This window comes from Hordeum vulgare, chromosome 4H, assembly GCF_904849725.1.
Source record: "Hordeum vulgare subsp. vulgare chromosome 4H, MorexV3_pseudomolecules_assembly, whole genome shotgun sequence".
NCBI lineage: Eukaryota > Viridiplantae > Streptophyta > Magnoliopsida > Poales > Poaceae > Hordeum > Hordeum vulgare.
In genome coordinates this window covers 205428515-205436887 of record NC_058521.1, presented here as the reverse complement: position 1 = coordinate 205436887, position 8373 = coordinate 205428515, and positions in this window count along the sequence as shown.

Sequence of the window (8373 nt, the reverse complement as noted above, 5' to 3'; positions counted from 1 at the left end):
CTTTTATCATTATAATAAGATTCAACACCCTCCCAAATAGTGGAATAATAATCATATAAAATTGACACTCTTACGAACCTACCTTCATAAAAATTGCAATCATCATAAAAAATTGATGATTAGGTGTCAGTGCAGGGCATGGCAGGACCCAGTCAAGATGCAACCCCCAAGATTATCAAGGCCTCGGGAAGCCTGCCTTGCTGGGAAGATGACCAAGGCCGCGCCCATTTGGTCGGCGTGGTGAACTCACCAAGTACAAGACCCCGGCTTGCTCCCTTGCCGGGATGACGATTGAAGCCCCTGACAAGCTCCCTTGCGAGACGAAGACTCAAGGCCATGAAAGCTCCTTGCCGGGATGACGGGCCTGTCCACTGGTGGGAAACCGCCCTTGCCACAGTGCCACCCCCCCCCCCCAAGTGCCAGCACTTTCCACATGCGCCATCGCAGCGTCGAGGTGTCGAAACACCTGGATACGTGTCTTCACCAGCAGATCGCTGACAAGGACAAGACGTGCATTAAATACACCTGACAGGAGTAGATGGATAAGCACCGCCCTAGGTCCACTTTAACTCCTCGTGAACCTACCATCGAGCACTGTAGACGACCCATTTGCCTATAAAAGGAGGCCCTTAGCTCATTTCAAAGGGGTTACACTTTTAGGACATCGACCCATAAGACGGTCATCAACGGTCACTGTAACAATTGACAACAAAACGCTTAATACAACGAGACAAGCAGGACGTAGGGTTTTACACGTAAGCGGCCCAAACCTGGGTAAAAAGGCTTGCCGGGTGCTGATTGTTAGATCTACTCTTCACATCACCTCTCCTTGCCCTACGATCACAAGGGTTTCACATTGATTCCCATAGGTGTCGACCTCGCATCGCCGACATCTTCTGCGCGCCAGGTAGGGGGTGTGGAGTTTTGCACAAATCTGAGAAAACTCAGCACCAGATTCTTGGAAGTTTGGGCGCTACGCCGTAGTTCCCCCGGAAACGGGGTACCGCAGCGGACCCTCTATTCTGATATGGCTTCCCAAGGCCTACGCGAGCGCGAGGCAGGAAGGCGGAGGCTCCAAAGGCAGCGCCGACAGGCCGATGCGTTGCTCACGGCCAACGCGCAGCTATCGAGTGCGTACCTGGGAGCTTCAAAGAGGCCCCTGTGCATACTCCAGCAGACACACCTCTGCAGAGTGATGCATAGTCGTTGAGGATGCGCTCGGGGGCTCTGCAAGCACAGCCTAGCAAGAGAAAAGTAAAGGGGTTATGACCTGGCCAACTTTTTCTCCAAACGACGGTCATGGACTGTCGGCAAGAAGTCTTTGCCGGAGAAAAAGCTGCCGGGAGCTGTAATTTCCTGCTCGCCGGGGACCCGGACGCGCCGGCAAAAGATTCAAGGGCCATGCAACCATGGCGTGAGCAGATGAGTTTTATGTTTAAGATTCAGATCTAAAGTAGATAGATTTTCTATTTTTCCTTTAAAAGTTTCCAATCTTTGTGTGTGGGGTCTGTGCATACTGGGACCTTTCCAAAGATCAGTGCACCTTGTCTTTTTTTCAAACTTGTTCAAACGACTTGAACGGCCACAGAGCGCCTTCAAACTGTTTTGAACTTGATCAACAGAGCAAGCGGCTACGTACCGCCTGAGTTCGTCTCAAGCTGCGCTTGCCGATTTCTATGGTTGCACTGAACGCGGCAAGGAGCCGTGCCGGTAGTTGTCGCCAAGCTCCCAGAGAATGCAAAGACGAATCATACAAAGAATAGAATCAGGAATGGGGAAAACAATCTTTTCATTCATTTGTTTGCGATACTGTCAAATATATTACATGGATGATATCATCTACTCTGACCTAGAACTTTTGTCTTTGCCGAGGAACTACGCTTGCCGAAGTGAAGTTCAAGAAGACAAAAAGACGGAACCCGCGGCGCGGCTAGGGCTGGCTCCCGAGGACCAGCACTGTGCCGACAAGAACGGGATCGGCCCCGACAAGCGCCACCGGGCCCCCCTCTGGCCGAATACCAGAGGGGAGGGCACAGAAAGGGGTGAAGGATCCGGAGTCCGCGAGCGTGCCTCCTCCTGGAACTTGTGGGCCCCCTGAGCGTCCCCTGACCTACGGGTTGCGCCTATAAATTCCCTAAAAATCCCAAAAAAATCAAGAGATCATCGCAATCACTTTTTCGCCACCGCAAGCTTCTGTCTCTACAAGATCCCATCTGGGGCACGTCCTCGTGCCCTGCCGGAGAGGAGATTCGGACACGAAGGGCTTCTTCATCAACACCATGACCTCTCTGATGATGCGTGAGTAGTTCACCATAGACCTACAGGTCCATAGCTAGTAACTAGATGGCTTCTTCTCTCTCTTGGATCTTCAGTACAAAGTTCTCCATTATCTTCATGGAGATCTATCCGATGTAATCATCTTTTGCGGTGTGTTTGTCGAGATCCGATGAATTGTGGATTTATGATCAGATTATCTATGAATCTTATTTGAGTTTCTTCTGATCTCTCTTATGCATGATTTCGTATCCTTGTAATTCTCTTCGAGTTGTTGGTTTTGTCTGGCCAACTAGATCTATGATTCTTGCAATGGGAGAAGTGCTTGGTTTTGGGTTCATGCCGTGCGGTGACCTCACCCAGTGACAGAAGGGATAGCAAGGCACGCATCATGTTGTTTCCATCAAGGGTAAAAATATGTGGTTTTCATCATTGGTTTGAGATTATCCCTTTACAACATGTCATCTTGCTTAAGGCGTTACTCTGTTCGTCATGATCTCAATACACTAGATGCATGCTGGATAGCGGTCGATGTGTGGAGTAATAGTAGTAGATGCAAAAAGTATCGGTCTACTTGTCTCGGGCGTGATGCCTATATGTATGATCATTGCCTTAGATATCGTCATGACTTTGCGCGGTTCTATCAATTGCTCGACAATAATTTGTTCACCCACCGTGATATTTGCTATTTTGAGAGAAGCCTCTAGTGAACACTATGGCCCCCCAGGGTCTACTCCACACCATATTTTCAGCTTTACACTTTTTACTTCGTTGCACTTTCCGCCTTCAGATCTCACTTTGCAAACAATCTTGAAGGGATTGACAACCCCTTTGAAGCGTTGCGTGCAAGCTTGTTTGTGTTTGCGCAGGTACTTTGTACATGACAAGGCCCTCCTTCTGGATCGATACCTTGGTTCTCAAACCGAGGGAAATACTTACTGCTCCTGTGCTGCATCACCCTTTCCTCTTCAAGGGAAAAACCGACGCAAACCAGAGATGTAACAAGAAGAATTCCTAAGTCCCACGGAAGGACTTTTGTTGCCGCAGCAGAAGAATTTCTGGCGCCGATGCCGGGGAGGAAGATCAAGTCAAGAACTCAACCAAGTAGGTGTCACAAACTCATCTCTTGCCATTTGCCTCTAGTTTTCCTCTCCCCCACTTCACCAATTTTACTTTTTCGTTTTCCTTTTTCGTTCGCCCTCTTTCTCGCCTGCTCTTTGTTTTCTTGTGTGCTTGCTTGCTTGCTGAAGTCACCATGAACGAAAACACAAAACTTTGTGACTTCTGGAATACTAATAATAATGATTTTATTAGTACTCCGATTGCTCCCGCCACTAGAGCGGAGTCATACGAAATCAATGCCGCTTTGCTGAATCTTGTTATGAAAGAGCAATTCCCTGGCCTTCCTAGTGAAGATGCCGCATCCCATCTCAATACCTTCATTGAGCTTTGCGATATGCAAAAGAAGAAACATGTGGATAATGACGTGATTAAATTGAAGCTTTTTCCTTTCTCGTTGCGAGATCGCGCGAAAACTTGGTTTTCTTATTTGCCCAAAAATAGTATCGATTCCTGGGATAACTGCAAAGATGCTTATATATCCAAGTATTTTCCGCTGGCTAAGATCATCTCTCTCCGTAATGATATCATGAATTTGAAGCAACTTGATCATGAACATGTTGCACAAGCTTGGGAGAGAATGAAATTAATGATTAGAAATTGTCCCGCTCATGGCTTGAGACTTTGGATGATTATTCAAATCTTTTATGCTGGCTTGAATTTCGCTTCTAGAAATATCTTGGACTCCGCCTCAGGTGGAACGTTCATGGAAATTACGTTAGGAGAAGCCACAAAGCTCTTAGACAACATCATGACGAACTACTCTCAGTGGCACACTCAAAGGTCAATTACTAGTAAGAAGGTACACGCTATAGAGGAAATTAACTCGTTGAGTCCTAAGATGGACGAGTTAATGAATTTGGTTGCTAGTAGAAGTGCTCATTTGGATCCTAATGATATGCCTTTGTCTTCTTTGATTGAGAGTAGCAACGCTAGCTTGGACGTTAATTTTGTTGGTAGGAATAACTTTGGCAACAACAATGCTTTTAGAGGAAACTATGTTCCTAGGCCTTTTCCTAGTAACTCCTCTAATAACTTTGGCAACTCCTACAACAATACTCATGGAAATTACAATAGATTACCCTCCGATCTAGAGAGTAATATCAAAGAGTTCATCAACTCTCAAAAGATTTTCAATGCGTCCATAGAGGAAAAACTACTCAAAATTGACGATTTGGCTAAGAGCGTTGATAGAATTTCTTGTGATGTTGATGCTTTGAAAGTTAGGTGTGCTCCTCCCAAAATCAACATGGATGAAACTTTCAAAGCTATGCGTGTTTCCATGATTGAGAGCGAAGAAAGAACCGCCCAAATTCGTGCTAGACATGAATTGCTTAAAAATGCGTGTTCTCGTGATGAGAATCACGAAGATCTTAAAGTGCTTCGAGTGACTCCCATTTAATCTTTGTTTTCTTGTGTCAAACCTAATGATTATCGGGCTGGATATGAATCCACTTTGGTTGAAAAGTGCCCCAATGATTCGGAGTCCATCTATCTTGATGCTAAAAGCATTGAAAGTGGAGTAGAAGATGTTAAAACTTTGAGTAGTAATGAAATTACTACCATGGATTTCAAGGAATTCAATTACGATAGTTGCTCCTTGATTGAATGCATTTCTTTGATGCAATCCATGTTGAACTCTCCACACGCTGATAGCCAAAAGAAGGCCTTTACCGATCATATAGTCGAAGCTATGATAAAATCTCTTGAAGAGAAACTTGAATTGGAAGTCTCTATCCGTAGAAAGCTTCATGATGAGTGGGAACCTACCATCAAAATCAAAATTAAAAACTATGAGTGCAATGCTTTGTGTGATTTGGGTGCTAGTGTTTCTCCGATTCCAAAGTCTTTATGTGATGTTCTGGGTTTTAATGAGATTGAATAGTGTTCTGTTAATTTACATCTTGCTGATTCTACTGTCAAGAATCCCATGGGAAGGATCAATGATTTTCTTATTATTTCAAATAGGAACTATGTACCCGTGGATTTTATTGTGCTTGACAACGATTGCAATCCTACATGCCCTACTATTCTTGGTAGACCTTTCCTAAGGACTACCGGTGCTATCATCGATATGAAGGAAAGGAATATTAGATTTAAATATCCTTTAAGGAAGGGAATTTAACACTTTCCTAGAAAGAAAATAAGATTGCCTTATGAATCCATGATGAGGGCCACGTATGGTTTGAGCAACAAAGACCACAATACGTGATACTATCGCTTTTATGCCTAGCTAAGGGCGTTAAACAATAGCGATTGTTGGGAGGCAGCCCAATGAATTTATCTTTTTCTTTCTGTTTTGTTGCATCCACACTTTCATAATTATGTTGTGATTGTGTTTTTTGTGTTTCTTTTTGTGTTTGAGCCAAGCAAAGCCTTTATGACTAGTCTTGGTAATGGTTGTTTGATCCTGCTGGACAAAGACAAAAACTTTTCACTCACGAGATGATTTTTCATTTTTATTCAGAAAGAGATTTTGAGTTGATTTTTTTTATGCTGATTGATATGATTTTTTCCCAGCCCTTCGTAATTTTTAAGATTTTGTGAGGTACCAGAATTATACGAAGTATACAGATTGCTACAAACTGGTTTGTTTTTGACAGATTCTGTTTTTATTGAGTTGGTTGCTTGTTTTGATGAAACTATGGTTAGTATCGGGGGGTACTAGCCCTGCAGAAGTGAGAATACAGTAGCCCAACACCAATATAGATGGAATTCAAGTTTGCTACAGTACCAAAAGAAGTGGTAGTTTATTTTCTTGTACTAATGTTATCACAAGTTTTTGTTTAAGTTTTGTGTTGTGCAGTTTTCAAGTTTTGGGTGATGTTCTCATGGACGATGAGATAAGGAGTGGAAAGAGCTCAAGCTTGGGGATGCCCAAGGCATCCCAAGCCAAATTCAAGGACACCAAAAAGCCTAAGCTTGGGGATGCCACGGGAAGGCATCCCCTCTTTCGTCTTCAATCCATCGGTAACATTACTTGGAGCTATATTTTTATTCACCACATGATATGTGTTTTTGCTTGGAGGCTCTTGTATCGTAGGAGTATTTTATTTTATTTGTGTCATAATCATCCTTTATGCACACCTTTTTGAGAGAGAGAGACATGCACTCATTGTGAATTTGCTAGAATGCTCATAGTGCTTCACTTATATCTTTTGAGCTAGATACTTTTGCTCTAGTGCTTCACTTATATATTTTGAGCTAGATACTTTTGCTCTAGTGCTTCACTTATACTCCCTCCGTCCCAAAATAAGTGTCTTAAGCTTAGTACAATTTTGTACTAGCTCTAGTATAAAGTTGAGACAGTTATTTTGGGACAGAGGGAGTATTTTTTAGAGCGATGCAAAAACCTCCATCTTCATGTGCATTGAGTAGAAAGAGAAGTTTCGATTCCTCTCAAATAGTTTTGAGACATGGATTTGGTAATATTAAGAGTTATGTTAGTAGAGTGTTGCGAATCTTGAAATACTTGTGTTGAAGTTAGTGATTCCCGTAGGATGCACGTATGGTGAACCGCTATGTTAGGAATTCGGAGCATAATTGATCTATTGATTGTCATCCTTTGTGTTGAGGTCGGGATCGCGCGATGGTTTACACCTACCAACCCTTCCCCTCGGAGTATGCGTTTAGCACTTTGTTTCGATTACTAACAAAAACTTTCACAACAAGTATGTGAGGTCTTCACGACTAATATGAGCCCATGGTATAGATGCACTTTCACCTTCCACAATTCCTAGGCTCTCTAGTGTCAAGCAATTCTCGCCAGTACACAAACCCACCAAATTCCTTCCTCAAAACAGCCACCATATCTACCTACTATGGCATTTTCATAGCCATTCCGAGATATATTGCCGTGCAACTCCCACCGTTCCGTCTCATGACCTGTCTTGTCACTCTCATATTGCCATTGCATGATCGTAAGATAGCTAGCAAGATGTTTCAACGTCATACGCCATGCTAGATCGTTGCACATCCCGGTACACTGCCGGAGGCATTTCCTATGGAGTCATCATCATTGTGATCTTTGAGCTGTGAGTAAATAAAAGTGTGATGATCATCATTATTAGAACATTGTCCCATGTGAGGAAATAAAAAAAGAGGCCAAAGAGCCCAAAAAAAAATTAGAAAGGAAAAGAAATGAAAAAAAGTGGCCTAAGAGCCCAAATGAAAAAAGAGAGAAAAAGAGAGAAAAAGAGAGAAGGGATAATGCTACTATCTTTTCACACACTTGTGCTTCATGATAGCACCATGTTCTTCATGATTGAGAGCTTCTTGCTTTGTCACTACCATATGCTGGTGGGAATCTTCAGTATATAACTAGGCTTGTATATTCCAATGATGGGCTTCCTCAAAATTGCCCTAGGTCTTCGTGAGCAAGCAAGTTGGATGCACACCCACTAGGTCTCCTTTTGAGCTTTCACATACTTATAGCTCTAGTGCATCTCTTGTATGGCAATCCCTACTCATTCACATTGATATCTATTAATGGGCATCTCCATAGCCTATTGATACGCCGAGTCAGTGTGACCTTCTCCTAATTTTTGTCTCACAACCACCACGACACTCTATTCCACCTCTAGTGCTATATCCATGGCTCGCGCTCATGTATTGCATGATAGTTATAAAAAGTTTGAGAAAGTAAGAGTGCGAAAACAATTACTTGGCCAATATCGGGGTTGTGCATGATTTACATTAGTTGTGTGATGATGATGGAGCATAGCCAGACTATATGATTTTGTAGGGATAAATTTCTTTGGCCTTGTTATTTTGAAAGTTCATGATTACCTTGCTAGTTTGCTTGAAGTATTACTGTTTTCATGTCAATAGAAAACTATTGTTTTGAATCTTACGGATCTGAACATTCATGCCACGTGAAAGAAGTTGCAAAGGACAACTATGCTAGGTAGCATTCCACATCAAAAATTCATTCTTTATCACTTCCCTACTCGAGGACGAGCAGGAGTTAAGCTTGGGGAT